Source organism: Micromys minutus, assembly GCF_963924665.1.
Source record: "Micromys minutus genome assembly, chromosome: 24".
NCBI classification, from domain to species: domain Eukaryota; kingdom Metazoa; phylum Chordata; class Mammalia; order Rodentia; family Muridae; genus Micromys; species Micromys minutus.
This window is the reverse complement of record NC_137959.1, coordinates 21,884,961-21,901,790: the sequence shown is the minus strand read 5'-3', so window position 1 is coordinate 21,901,790 and position 16,830 is coordinate 21,884,961.

The window sequence follows — 16,830 nt, the reverse complement described above, 5'->3', positions numbered from 1 at the left end:
AGTAGAGGGAGGGGAGAAGGGCTGAGGGTATGGAGGGGAAAGTGAAAAAGGGGATAACATTTGAAATAAAAATAAAATATATCCATTAAAAAATTGAATAAGAAAGAATACAAAATTTATACAAAAGTACTGAACAATAAAAAATATATCTATCTCAGCATACAAGAAAAATAATAATTTGTTTTATAAAACTATGACAAACTTTGCCAAAAATGTACTATTTATGTGAGCTGTCTTCAGTGGTCATGATGAATAATACTGGTCTATCCAGGAACCAGCCAGGCAATAGCTGGCATAAACTGGAGACTGCGGAAAATTCCATGAATAAGCTCATTGTCCAACCAGTTAAATATAAGCAAATAAAATGAAGTATTGGGTATATGTAGAACCATACATTGCATGTATGTAAAAATGTGTGTGAAATTTGATAAAATGTTTGATACAAGACAAGAATCATAGAAAAATTATATGATAAAATACATCTATAATACAAAAATTGGGCGATCAACGAATGACATAAAAGATGAGATTCACACAAAGAGTTTCTAAAATATACAGAGACTACTTAAGTCCAGAAACCAGAAGCACAAAAATGTGTTGGAAAATAAGCACACAACTTGTATGTACATTGCTTCAAGTTAATAAACAGTATGTTAGACAGGGGAATGCAACTAAAAACAGAAATAAAATTACTTCATACCTATTACAATAGTAAAAGTTCAGAACATGGTGAAGATCAAATGCTGTTCAAGATTTGCAGTTGTTGGTGGAAATAAAAAAAATTCTTTGGAAAAAATTTTTGCAGTTTCTTACAAAGTGAGGACACTTATAGTCCAATACACAACAACTCGGCTCCTTGACATTTCCTCACACAGGTTGAAAGCAGTATGTCTCACACAGAAGTTACACATTTTATTCAAAATTTTCAAATCTTTGGAGCCACTAGATTGATATTTAGAGAATGGATTTAGCAAGTGGACGAATAAAGGAACCCAGGCACTGCAGAGTGTGTTATAGTATTCAGCATTAAAAAGACTGAGATACAGGCTCTTATAAGGGGTGAAGGAATTTCCATGTATTCATTAAAGAAAAACAATTGGATATGATTTATTGTTTCTCCTTTGTGAGATTAAAAGTGTTCAAAAAAAAAAAAAACAAAACAAAACAAAAAAAAAAAAAAAAAAAAAAAACCAGGGGCAAAATGATTGCCAGTTTGTTAGGGATAAAGAAAAAAAAGTTAAAGCTGCAGAATGTTAGGTAATTTTAGAACAATGATACTGCATGATACCTTAGTGGAGAATAAATGCCACTGTTTTTGGGCTTCAGGAGACACCATACCAGAGACAACCTATCCAAACTCTGAATGATAATTTGCCAACTTAGTTTTTTCAACTAAAACAGATTTGCTTCTATCATGTAATATGTTATTACTTGGGAAGCTTAGGTATATGTTTAAGGCTAGGAGCTATAGAATAGATACTTGCTTCTCATTTTTTTGTTTTTTTTTTGTGAATCTGAAACTTCTGAAAATATAATCTGTTTAAATAGAAAAACTGAACAAAATAAAATAATTTTAACATTCTCTAACCATCTATTGGGACGTTAAAACTAAAACCATTCTTAGTCTACATCTTCAAATCTTCAGCTAAAGAATGTAAAAATTATTTAAAGACAACTAAAAAAGCTGTCCTAGAAAATCTTTATATAAGTATTATGCACAATAGTTTTAAATTTTATTGAGGTCCTAAGAATCATAAGAGTAGAATAATTTAGCTTTATTTTATTTTATTTCAAGCAAAATACATAATCTCTTGAACATGGACTGTAATCCTGGCACATTCTTTGAATGTTTGTTCCACAACCAATAGTTGTAATATCTTAGGAGACATTGGGGAGGTGTGGTCTATCTTGGGGAACTAGGTTGCAGAGATACCTGAGAATAGTTCTATCTTATCCACGTATTCTTTCCACCTCTTTGTACTCCTCCTGTTCTCTTTCCTGGCAACTGTGAAGTTAACAATACTCCATTATCCCTGCCCCACTATTCACTCAGCAGATGTTACTGGAACCCTGAAATAAAATGAATCCATTCTCTTTTAAATTGTTTTCACAGATATTTTACATTCAGTAACTATTAAGCTAACAAAAATATGGATCTATCAGGGACATGGAGAGTTAGAGGCCTGAATCTCTTTGTTTCTTGCATTCCCTATAAACTGAAGTATCTGTTTGCATTTCTAACAAAATCAATTTTGGAGTTTAGGGATTTAAATGTCCTAAACACTGCAGAACCTTTCACTGGGTGGACTAGCATCTTTCTAAAGTAAAAAGTAAATGAATGCATTTTAGAAATGTAATACCCAATAATTGAAAATGAAACATTTGATTGTTCCCACAACCCATGATGCATGACTTCAAAAATAACTTGAGTTCAAGTGATATCATAAGTATTTTCAAAAGTTATATTAATTTAGAACCACATAAATTGAAATAAAAAATCTGTTTTTGAAGTTCATAGAAAGAAAACTTAATTTCTGATGACACACATGTATATAAAAGATGCAAATAATTATTCAAATATTGGAACCAGATAAAACATGACCACCTCTTATCTGTGTTTCAAATAATTTCTGATTTTTTATTCTTTTGATGATGTTACTCTTAAATACTGCAGAAAATTACAAATATTAAGTATATGACATCATTAAAGGAATATAACTTGATTTAATATTTTAAGAATCACAATTACTCTGAATGGAATTTCAAAAAAAAACTTCAGATTTGCTTTTGTCACGTTGAATATTTTAAATATCAAGTAAAATTTTCTAAGTAAACCATTTAAGACTGACTGAAGATTGCACTGTCTTTACAAATCTTCCTGGCGTTAACAATTATCATAGTCACTTATGAAATTTGCTAAGCAAACAAAAGGCATCTTATTCTAAATAATAATTTATTTACTATCTACTTAATTGAATCTAACTTACAAGTGCTCCAACTATTTATCCTTTTCTGTACTTAGAGAGGAATATGATGTTTTATGATTTTTAAAGCATATATATAACATTTGTGCTTATCTTTACTTTTAACTCTTTTTAGCATGTTCAATCAATTGTGCTAATTAAATAATAAAGGCAAATAAAAATCACATTATATTCTAAGAAACAAAACAAACAAATCAAAGCAGTTAAACGACAAGTCACTGCTTTCTAATAGAAAGTCACATCCACTTCTGCTTTGTCATAAAACAAACAAACAACATTAACAATAAAACCCTCAGTTGCCTGTCTGCAGACAAAATGATCCAGAAAAGTCATGCATGCATCTGAAAATAAAAGATGTCTTCCTGTGGCTGGCTCTTCCTGTTTAGCTGGTGTCTTTCTAGTCTTCTTCTTGTTGACCACATAGGGCACCAGGAAGTCAGGCCTGGTTATCTATGCTGTGTTTAGATCTGATTACAAATGAACATGATTCCTTGTGAGTTTATCTTTGTGAAAAGTTGTGAAGGAATGTAATAAATTCAAAAAATAAAACTTTCTCAAGTACCCATAAGCACCAGTGGGTATCATTTAGAGACTCAACGTATTGTTCAGGAGAGGCAATATAGTTCTAATATTCCTTTGTGAACCCTGATACAGTCTGATTTACAGTTCCAGATAGAATCATGTCTTCTGGCTCATGCAATGAGGAAGAGACAAAGATACGAGCAAAGTCTGTGATGTGTGAATAATAAAGTGTTGTTTGGTTTCCAGAAACATATCAGCAGGTGTGGGTCCACTGTTACAATGATTCAAATGATATTGAATGTCAGAAGAAATAAATCACAGAAAAACATGTTTTAAAACACTACCTAGAAGGAAAATAAGTTCTGCGCTTTGTTTGTAGCTATTCTTAGAATATTGCCTTAATAAACTAAATGAAAATATATGTTTTAACCTAGTTTGCGAGTATCAGAAACCACTAACTTTCTGCCATCATATTAATATAAAACTCATTAACTCCACATTATTAAAATGCACAATAAAGTGTTTACAATGGGTAATAATTTAGTAAAAAGTATTTTTTAGAAATTAAAACCTCATAAGTTCATTTAGCATTGTTTTATAGGATAACACTTTGCTACTGTAAATTGGCTTTAATGTAAACCCAAACCTTGGTACTTTATATATCTCTGTAACTTGATTATTTATTTTCTCTAATTCCATCAGTAACATTACCACTTTGTAAGAACAAAAACAAGCCATTCCCTTTCTCAACAGCCTCTGTCTAGGCTAAGACAATGCAAAGGAAATGAAAACCTACATTAGAGACATCAGCTTCTCAGAATTTAGAATTACTCTGAATTCTTCTGAGAGTCTCTTGTCTTTTGATGTTTTCACCCTGATGCCCTTTCTCTTTATCACCTTACCTTTAGCAGACACCTATGCTTCTTGTTTTTCCACAGTTTCTTTCTATCTAGTCTGTAGCCTCAGCATGTTGGCGTCTGCCTCTTCAAAGAACTGTATGCTTGTGATGCCATGGCTGGAAAGTGGTCTATGTGCATTTCTGATACAGACAAAATTAGCAGTTAGGGATTTAAATGTCTTAAATTCTCCAAAAGACTTTACTGATTAGTTTATCTTCATTCTGGATTAATAAATAAATGATGAACATAATACTCACTAATAAAAATAATATCTGTGCTTGCTTTCTACAGCCCAGGGATGAAAAGACCTACTTGCATTAAATTTACTTGAGTAAAGACAAAATGACGGCACTTTAGCCAGTAATACTTTTCATTCTACTCCATATTTTAACACAGCCATGATGCATTGATTTCATGTATATGTGATACTGGGACAGGCTTCCACTCATGCATGGGAATCACATCAGCCATAATGTTTATGTTCTGTACAAACTCCATACTTATTTTTTTTCTTTCCTGTTTATCTGCCTGTCTGTCGTCTGTCTGTCTTTCTATTATTTATTTATTTAATTATTCATTTGGTTGATTAGTTGCTAGCTTGGTTTTGGTTTGTTCTTTTCTATTTATATGTTTATTTATTTACATGATTCATTTGCTTTATATCCAGATCAATGCCTCACCTCCAAATCATGCCTCCCACAGTACCTCCCCTCACCCTGTCTGTCCCCTTCTCCTTTGACAGGGTGGAGGTCCTTCTGGGTATCCATCCACCAGGGCAGATAAAATATCCGGAGGGTGGGGGGAGAACTAGTTGCATGCTTCCTCTTTGACTGCAGCCAGACAAGGCAGCCGAGATAGAAGAATATATTCCACAGAAAGTCAACAGCTTTAGAGAGAGCCTTCACTACAGTCGTTCAGGACTCACATAAGACCAAGCTGCTCATCTGCTACACACGTGCAGGGAACCTAAGTCTAGTACATGTATATTCTTTGACTTGTAGTTTAGTCTCTGAGAGCCTCCAAGAGCCCAATTTAGTTGACTGTTGGTTTCCCTGTGGAGTTCCTCTCTCCTTTAGGGACCACAATACATCCCCAAACTCTTCTGTAAGAGTCCCCAAATCAATCCACTGTTTGGGTCTTAGCATCCCACTGATGCAGCTGTTGGTTAAAGACTCTAAGAAGCCATCCATGATAGACTCTGCAAGCATAACAGACTATCATTAATAGGGTCAGAGATTGCTATCTGCCCATGACTTGGGCCTCTACTTGAGCTGGTTATTGCTTAACTACTCTTTAGTTTCTGCTCCATTCCTCATCCTTGCACATCTTATAGATAGGACAAGTTTTATTTAGAAAGTTTGTGGGTTGATTGGTGTCACTGTTGCTTTATTGGGGTTCCTGCCTAGCTATAGGATGTTGGATTTTCAGGTTCCATATCCCCAATGCTGTATCAGCTAAGAGGACTCCAGTTCATTCTTGTAAGCCTCCTCTATCCCAGGTCTCAGGCATGTCTTTGAGATATTCTCTACCCCACTACCTCTGTCAGTTGTAGATTTTCATAATTCTTATGGCCATCTGTTCATCTTTCTGTGTCCCCCCCCCATACCTGATCCTGAACGCATTTATTGCCCTATCTTACCTAGTTCCCTCGTTTTTTTCTGCCTCTAATGACTATTTTATTCTCCCTTCTAAATGAGACAGTTTTTTGAGACAAGGTTTCTCTGTGTAACAGACCTGGCTGCCCTGAGACTCACCTTGTTTATGAGTTAGATTCTTCTTGTTTATTAACACCATCAACATTAAGTCCCTCCTCTGCTAACTTCCTCCCATTTACCATACACAAGTTATCTTCTTTAGTGTACCTAGTTTTCCATATCACAAAGCTCCGCACAATCTGAAGCAATACCTAACACAAATAATTTGGCTGGTTTGGACTATCATTACAGGAAAGAGTATGGGGCTGATTTTTTTTTTTTTTTTATGGGAAATAGAACAGGTGACCGTAAGTTGTTTTTTTTTTTTATTTTTTTTTTTTTGTTTGTTTGTTTTGTTTTGTTTTTCATGTAAGGAGGGCTGGCACAGGCCTGTGATAGAACAGTTTCTCTTATCTAGGCAGGAACAGAGTTTAAAAAAGGAAGAGAGGAGAAGCCAGAAGAAGGGAGGGAAGATAGAAGAAGAAAAGGACGAACCTCTCTGTGTGACTCTTTATAGCTATAGGTTGTTATGAATATTTTATAAGGGATGGATCTGTATAGAAAGATTTGCCTTATCTAGATGGGCAAATTTTATCATTTGATTCTGAGTTTATGGTGTGGATATTTTGTGGAGTGTAAAATTCACTGAGAAAATCTGAGAAGAAAGCAATTGTTAAATTGCAAGTTTCTATAGTGTTGATTTTGTCAGGCTGGTTGGAATGTGGGCAGAGTTCTCTGATGGTCCTCTGCTAGGGAGAGAGAATAACCAGAGGGTGGCCACTGAGGAGATAGACATAATATTAGCTCTATATGGCCCACCAGTGCTGGAACTAATGTGGAACTGGTTGCCCCTCATTTAATATTTACCGCAACAGGTAACTGTTTCTGTTCAGTATTGGGAAATGATTTTAAGGTAGTTGAGAATGACTCATTATGCAGCAATAGAAAACAAGCAGAAGAAACTTTCCCTTTCTGAAATATATTCATATTTATACTAACAGCTCCCACATTTTCAACTTGCGTTCTAACCTGGTATCCAGTATGAGATATATAATTGATTTAATAGAACATTTGGGAAAAGCACTATTGCTGATGCCAAGTAGTGCTTACTGTCAGGAATCTGATATGGATGCCTCCTTAGAGGCTGTGCCAGAGCCATATTGATACAGAGGGGGATGCTTGCAGTTAATCATCATACTGAACACAAGGACCCCAATGAAGGAGCTACTAAAAGGACTGAAGAAGCAAAAGGTTCTGCAACACTATGGGAAGAACAAAATGATCAACAAACCAAACCCATCACAGTTCCCAGGGACTAAAACACCAACAAATAAGTTCACATTGAGAGACCCATGGCTCCAGTTGCATATGCAGCCAAGGATAGCATTTTCTGACATCAGTGGAAGGAGAGGCCTTTGATCCTTCAAAGGTTCATTTTCAGAGCGTAGAGGAACACCAAGGTGCTGAGGTTGATAGGGTGATTGAAAGAGGGAGCACCTTCATGGAGACAATGTGTGGGGAATGAGAATGAGGGAAGGGGATAACATTTGAAATGTAACTACAGAGAATATCAAATTGAAAAGAGAATATTTGGGGAAGTATAATTTAATATATGTGTTTACTATAATAGTCAACCACAATCCAAATATTAAAATAATCATGGCATAAAAGAAGGTCAGTTTTAATATGATGTTTTTTCTTGACTTGTGTGTGTTAATACCATCTTTTCTTTTGTATTAGAAATTGTAAAGGTTGGAAAAAAAGATAAGAGGATTCAGCAAAGTCCAAGCGAAAAATGTCATATTTTTAAATAACTTAAATATAGCATTTTCAAGCAATATAATAGAGATTTTAAAAGTGGTACAACTTTTGGATGGTAATGTTGTATTGTATTTGCAGTTTGTATCTAATTTTATGAAAGAAAATCCTTTACATTTTTAAACGTGTTTGAAAAAATTTAACTTTAAAAACCAAAGAAAGTGTAAGTTATTAAAATGATTGATTTATACATATGCATATATGGTAAAGTGACAGATGATGGTGTAAAATGGTTAATTAAAATTATCACAGAGGTGTAATTTTTGAGTAAAATGAATTAAAGCTTGTTACAACAATTGAGAGCATTTAGTAAATGACATAAAATGTAATTTTAGTTTTAGCCAAATATTTTTCTTATCTCTCATTTTAGCTTTACCATTATAAGTCATTTAATAAATATTTTAATAAACACATAAGTCTTTTTTGGTATTTACAAATTTGATTGTCTTAAGAAGCTTAATGTGTATGTAATACTATATAATAAATCTTACTTGGTAATTGAGAATATTAAGTATAGTTTAGCATGTTTGACAAGTCATTATGACACAATTTTGTATCTTGCTATAGATAGTAAAGTAAAATATTTCTATTACAAGAATTTAAGCCTTTTGTTCCTTAAATGACTGAAATCATTTTAAACATTCTTAGTTGCTATTCTAATTATGTGAAGGGACATCAAGCCAAAGTAACTTATAAAATAAGACTCTTATTTGGGGACATGCTTACAGTTTTAACTATGAGTATATGATTATTAAGTCTGGAGGCATACTTATGGAGCAAGAGTTAAAAGATTCCATTCTGAACCACAAATGAAAGACATAGAGGGAGGGGGAGGAAGAGAGACAGAGCAACAGAGGGCTAGAGAGTATGGGAGAGAGAAAGAGAGAGGGAGGGGGCAAATAACTGGAGCTTTGGAATCCTCAAAGGGGAAACCTCACAGGTTACCCCAGTGACATATCTTCTCCAACACCACCACACTTCCTAATCCCCCTAAACAGTTTCACCAAATAGGGGCCACACAATTGAATATGAACCTAAGAGCCCTGTGATCATTCAAACCAGCATAACTACCAAATTATATTCATTCTCCTTTATTAGGGGTTGCCTAAGCATTGTAATCTATGCCAGAAATGCTGTAAAGTATGTAAAAACATACGTAACTCCAAATCACTGACTCCAAAAAAATACAAAAGTCAAGTAACTCTAGTGAAGCTAGGATAGATAGGAACAGTACACAATTGTCCACAATATTATTACAAATAATGTTGTTGCACATTCTAGGTTTTCATCTAAAGAACAGCGGAATGGAGCTAGTTAAAGATAGTGTGTTTGATATGTGTTAAATCTATATTGCATATCTTGTTATAGAAAAAATATTTTAAAAAACATGATTCCAAGTTAATCCACAAAGGACATCCATGACCAAAAATCAATCATATGTTTATTTCAAGACAGTCATTTCTGAGCCCACTATTAACAAAGAAAAATGTTTCCATAAAAGCAATGATTATCTCCCTATATACTGGTTTTAGACACTGGGCTCCCTTTATATAGCCAAGCTGTCAGCTGTAAAATGCATATGACTTGCTTTGTTCAAGACAGATGAAAGAAATAGGCAATAAGTGATTAGGGTCTCATCCTAAGCTTTAATTATAATTAAAAAAAGCTCTATAGATAAAGAAGAATATTAAAGAATATTCAGAAAGCCTTTGAAAATAAGGATACACTATAAAAGCGGTAGTAACTATAAACCCTGGTAGTCAGAAGAGAAGGAGATAAAAAGTATATGAAGAGAGAGAGAAGGAAGAAGAGAAAGAAGGAGGATGAAAAGGGTTTAATAGACAATAACTACTTTTCTGAGGTCTGGAAGAAAGATGTTGAGGAACTACAGTATAAAGACATTCTGATATTTTTGACAATTATTTTGTCAACAATTAGAAAGTATTTAGATATATTCTCTGATTTATTTTAAAAAATTAATCACTACTATAATTAAAATTATATAATAGTGTAATGTCCACTGTACAGTATGATATAAACATATCAGAGTAAGATTTGCATTGTTGGAAAAGCAAAAATAATAAACAATAAAATAATGTGGCATTTCTGATGAATAAATGAAAATTAAAAATTAAATGAAGGTAAATATTAGAAATGATAGATTGATTTTAATCAACAATAGCTCAAATCGTTCAATTACAAAATAAATCACACTAATTTATTATATACATTTTACATTTAGTACATTATTATATACAATTAATGAGTGATATACTGGGTGTATATAGTAAAAAGGGGCTATAGTGTAGTCTAGTGAGAGTTATTTTGGAACTTTTAATTTCAATCATTCTATACTCATGATCATATTCTTCCTCTATTGTCCTCTCCTGTTTTTTTTTCTATAAGCTCTTTATTGGTTGCAGCACCACTACTTCTAATGCTGACCTATGTATCAACTTTCTGACAAAAGAGCTCTCTGTAGATAGATGACACACAGCTCTGGGGTGATAGATACTAAAAACTTCTCATCCATTCCTGCTGCTTCCTCCTCTCAGAAAATGGTACCAACATCCATCCAGCTGATCAAAAGAGACACAGTCTACCACATCACTCCTTCCCCATCAAATAAGTTACCATCCTACCTACACTGAAAATCTCCATCAGCCTTCATTTTTCTCTTCACCTCTCACACTACTAGGCTTTTCAAACTATCAAGTATTATCTCAATAATGAACATAGGTCTAATGTTTTCCTTTGATGTTTTCACCACGTTGAAACTACAATAAAACTTCTGAGTAAGCATATTGCTCTTGGACATCTATTTCAAACTGAGAATATTGAAAATTCCTGTTTTAATTTAGTTCTTACAGCACAACCTAGTTCATAGATGTGAAAACTGAATCATGAAGAAGTCAAGTAATACACATCAAATGCAGGCTGTACTAAAGCTAGTTGTCAGATTTCAGCACTCTGCCTGTAGGTATTAATTGTTGCTTTAATTTTGTGATTTAAGGCCCTGAATTTTGCAGCAAATGCTGAACATATTTTCTTTATACATTAAAACAAAGGCTAAGATTTTAATTGCAATTCCTCAACAAAAAGAGAAGAATTGCCTGAGAAAATTATGGAATAGCATAACCTAGACAGAGAATGCTAGAATTTTTTAAGGAAAATGTTGAATGGGTTCTTTTTGACCACAGTTGTGGAATGACACATCTAATTTAACTGTTGCCAGTACCAAGATCCAAGCTGGTTCAACATCTTGTGTGACTACTGATAAGAGCCAAAGTCAACATCTCAAGTTTGAGGTACAAATCATAGCATTTCAGAACAATAAATAGGGAGTAATAACACCTGAATTTTCCTGGACTGGTAAAACAATAACGTTTGAAATGTCTGTTCTCCTTAATTATTGAAATAAATAATTATCCACTAGGTAAGATACAATGATCAAGGAAATCAGGAAGTAGCTACTAACTACTTACAAGGTGTGGGTCTTGCCCTATAGTAGCTTTTAAACTCTGTGGAGTTAAGGTTAACATTGGTTAAACAATGTTGGGAAATACTTTTATAATATGCACAAAGGGTGTAAGCTACACTCATGTGACATGCTTTCTTGCTAAACGTTTTCCCACACCATTTAGCTTGTTATCTATGTTCTTTTATCAGCATTGCCATTCTAAACATTGACTGAGTCAAGCTCTATACTCCTATCCTGTTCGTTTACTCTCAAAGACAGCCCATCTGGCTGAAGCCTGTCATCTGGGTCGTTTCTGGGCTCTTTTCAGTTTTATTTAGTCTCTAAATAACTCCAGGCTTTGTGTGACTACTCTACTTAACAGCTCTACACTCAGTCGCTTACAAGGTCATGCATTGAATCACTGAGCAGTTCAAGCATTTTTATCTTTAATCTCATTCCTTTGAAGCACATATGCCATAAGTACATACAATAGAAGATTTTGACGTTGTTTTTTATTATTTCCCATTGTAACTATAAATTCAGGAAACATTTAAATGATTTATGACCTTTGTTTTACATAGAAAAATATATAACAAGAATCACAATTCATTAACGTGTAAACTGTTGAGTCCAGTTCTCACCTCATTCCTATCTTAAATATAGTTATTTTTCATGAAAACTCAAACTGACATACTAAAATCAACTAAAGAAATGTGTTGACACATAAATTGTCAAATATAAGTTTTATGTAATTTCCAAAGAATAGCATAGTCTCGGAAATTTAATAACTGAGAAACTTCATGATCCTTTCCTCATTAATTGCATACACATGCTTCAAAATAAATCATATTAGTGCTAAACATGGATATCCTCACATGAAAGCCTTCTTTCTAAGTCCTGTAGTTATTCTGCTATTCTTGTTTTTTTTTTTTACTTTTATTTTTCTTTCATATACTATATCCTGACCAAAGTTCCCTCTCCCTCTACTCCTCCCAGACACATCCTGAACTTCTCCACTCTACAGAATCATTCTTCCTCCTTCTCCCCTTTGAAAAAAAAAGAGTAGGGCCTAAGGTGTTTGTTAAAACAATATGTGTATTTAAAGTGCATATATATTTATATATATAATTAATATATATATATACATATATATATTTAAAACAAATTTTGGTTAATGAGATTCATTAGAGAAAAGAATGGTGAAGGCATGGAGGTCAGAAAACAACTTACTCTCATCTCATTTTGAGAGTGAAGTCATTCATCTCACTCTGGCAGCAGACAGCTATAACCCTTTATCCTTTTCACAAGCCTAGTGTCTTTATTCTCACTTTTTCCCATCTCAGCCTTCATCACCCTTTTTAACATCCAACTCATTGTTCATCCTCCCTGATATACTGACTCCCTATAACAATCATGCCTGACATTGTGTTCTTCAGTCTCTCCACTATCGAAGCTTAGCACCCATTGGTGATACATTTATATTTGATGAGAAAAAATAAAACTTTGAGATATTAACTTCTGAAGTATGCATGGAAGTGTCCTTTAAAAACATAAAAACAAAGTTATAATTGGAAAGAAAAAAGAACACCATGCCCCTGGGAGGAACAAATATGCTTTGTTATGTAGTTGTTCAACTGAACAAATAAAAATAAGAAAATATCATTTTTTTCACTATTTTTTCTTGCGAGAATAAGAACACGTTTAGATGCTTTGGGAAATTTCAAAACATCCCTTTGCTTTTTTTTTTTTTTTTTTTTTTGAGACAATCAGTTTGAACTTTATGTTTTTTTTTTCATTATGCAAATTGGTAAATTAACTCCAATAATAAATAAGGAAAAGAAGATAATGAAAATAACTCTTTATATACATTCTTGTTTCTCTTTTGAGATGGAGACTTGCTATGTAGCCTAGGCTGACTTGAACCTGCAGTTTTCCTGCCTCGGCTTCTTTTTTTTTCCTCTTTATTTAGTTTTTTAAATTTTATTGGATATTGTCTGTATTTACATTTCAAATGATATCCCTTTCCACCCACTCCCATCCTTGTCCCCCTCCATTTGTTTCCATGAGGGTGCTCCCTCTCCCAACAACCCATTTCCACCTTAGTGCCTTGGCATTCCCCTATACTGGGAAAAATCCTCCTTCACTTCCAAAGGCCTCTTCTCCCACTGATGCCAGACAATGATATCCTCTCCTATATATGCAACTGGAGCCATGGGTCTCTCCATATGTGCTCATTTGTTGGTGTTTTAGTCCCTGGGAGTTCTGGAGAGTTTGGTTGGTTGATAATGTTGTTCTTCCCATGGAGTTGCAAACCCTTTCAGTTCCTTCAGTCCTTTCTCTACTTCTTCATTGGGATCCCCTTGTTCAGTCTGATGAGTAGTTTGCAACATCCTCAACTCTATCTGTATGAAACTGACAGAGCCTCTGAGGAGGCATCCATATCTGGCTTCTGACAGTAAGAACTTCTTGGCATCAGCAATAGTACTTGGGTTTGGTAGCTATGTATAAGGTGGATCCCCAGGTGAGGCAGTCTCTGAATAATCTTTATTTTTTTCAATCTCTGCTCCTCTATTTGACCTTGTATCTCCTCCCATGAGGATTTTGTTCTCCCTTCTAAGAAGTATTGAGGCATCCACATTCTATCTTCCCTTCTGTTTGAGCTTCATAATGTGTGTAAATTGTTTTCTAAATATTCAGAGCTTTTGGGGCTAGTATCCGCTTATCAGTGTATACCATGTATGTTCTTTTGTGACTGTGTTACCTCACTCAGAATGGTTTCTTCTAGTTCTATTCACTTGCCTAGGAATTTCATATAGTCATTGTTTCTAATAGCTTTGTAGTACTCCATTGTGTAATGTACCACAATTATAAGTTACTATCTTCAGGTAACACATTTTAAAATGTAAATTTATTCATTTTTTATTCATTTCCCAAACACTGTCCCCTCTTCCAGTACCCCCCACAGAGTCTCTTTACCATCCCCTCCCCCCCTGCTTCTTCTCCTGAGCACTTTATACTTTTGATATGGTCACTGTGAAAATTTCTAAATTTCAAATACACCATTTTTCATATACATTTAAATGGTTTATGCTGTATTTTTAAGTCATGCTACCTATACATTCTCCTTTCAATCAGATATTATGACTCTTAAAATATTTGTTTCTCTTTGTTTCAAGAGTGTCTTGTTTACCAAGGATGAATATTTCTTATAAGAAATCAAAACTAAACTAGACATTAACATAAATGTTGATCTATACATATTAAACCTTGAAGACAAGTAATCATAAACAGCCTTTATATTTGCAGAGAATGTGTCCAAACTCCATCATAAAACAAGGGTATGAAGTGAGAGATAGATGGAAATGTCTTTAGTCAGAGAAGTCAGTCGTGACTATTTTCAGATTAGCAGCCCCTGGAAGAGGTCACCCAGAACACTCAGGGCATAGGTGCTGGTGCTGCCTGAAGCAGACACTTCCAGCCAAAAGCCAGACCCGGCCCAGTTTCATCAGGATTGGGCACTGTGATTGGAACTCATAGCCTACAGAGAGCTGGACACCCAGGAAAAATCTCCCTCTGGAGAACAAGGGTTCACAGATTCACAAGAAAGACATGATTCAGTAAGAAACAACAAGATCCCCTAGCATCGCCGATAACAAGATGACAAGAGGCAAATGCAAGAATCTAAGAAGTGGAAATCAAGACAACCTGGCAACATCATAACCCAGTTCTTCCAAATAGTGGATATCTCACAAGGAAAACAAGACTAAGACTTAAAATCATACTTCATGACAATTATGGAGATCCTTGAGAAGCACATAAATAACACACTTAAAGAAGTACAGGAAAACCAGAAGAACACATACAAACCAGTTAAAGCCCTTAAAGAGAAAACACCCAGACATACACACACAAAATTAATCAATTGATTAATCACTTTTAGAACTACAAGAATGCACAAACAAACAGGTGAAGAAACTGAAAATAAAAATAGAAACAGTGAAGAAATCACAAAAGGAGACAACACTAAAGTTGGAAAACCTAGGAATAATATTGGGAGTCATAGACGCAGCATCACAAATAGAATACAAGAGATAGAAGAGAGAATCTCAGGAACAGAAGATACCATAGAAATCATTGACACAACAATCAGAGAAAACCTAGAAATCAAAACGATTCTAACCCAAAACATCCAGGAAATCCAGGACACAATGAGAAGACCACACCTAAGGATAATAAGTGCAGAAGAGGATGAAGACTCCCACCTAAAAGGTCCCATAAATATCTTCATCAAAATTATAGAAGAAAACTTCCCTAACCTAAAGAAAAAGATGACCACAAACATACAAATAGCTAACAGAACCACAAATAAATTGGACCAGAAAAGAAATTATTCCTGATACAAACACAATTATTAATCTCATAACAACCATAGCAGGAAACAATAATCACCATTACTTCATATATCTTAACATCAATGGACTCAATTCTCCAATGAAAGGACATAGACTATCAGACTGGATATATAAACAAGATCCGCCATCTTGTTGCATACAGGAAACTCAACTCAGCAATAAAGACTTTACTACATCAGAGTACAAGCTTGTGAAAAAATTTCCAAGCAAATGGTCTCAAGAAAAAAGCTGGAGTAGCCATTGAAATATGGAATAAAATAGATTTTCAATGAAAACTCATCAAAAAACATGAGAAAGAGAACTTTTTACCCATCAAAGGAGGAAAGTGATTTTGATGAACTCTCAATCATAAACATCTATGCTCCAAAGACAAGGGAACCCACATTCATAAAAAACGAAATTCAAAGCATATATTTCACCACACACATTAATAGTAGAAGACGTCAACAACGCACTCTCATCAATGGACAAATCATGGAAGCAGAAAATGAACAGAGATACAGTTAAACTAACAAAAGTTATGAACCAATTAAACTAACAGACATCTACAGAATATTTTATCCAAAAACAAAACAATATACCTTCTTCTTAGCACATCACTGCACCTTCTAGAAGTTGGTCCATATACTCAGTCACAAAACAAACCTTAACAGATAAAAGAACATCAAAATATTTCCATGCATCCTATCAGATCACCATAGACTAAGGCTGGTCTTCAAGAACAAGGGAAACAACAAGAAGCCCATGTACACATGGAAGCTAAACAGTGCTCTATTCAGTGATAGCTTGATCAAAGAAGAAATAAATAAACAAATCAAAGAGTTTTTAGAACTTAATGAAAATGAAGATAAAACACATGCAAACATATGGAACACAATGAAAGCAGTGCTAAGATGAAAACTCATACCTTGAGTGCCTCCAAAAAGAAACTGGTGGGCATTGCATTGAAGATTGCCTTAGCCAAGATGGCCATTTTTATTACATTGATCCTTCCAATCCATGAGCATGGGAGATTTTTCCATCTTCTGAGAATTTCTTCAA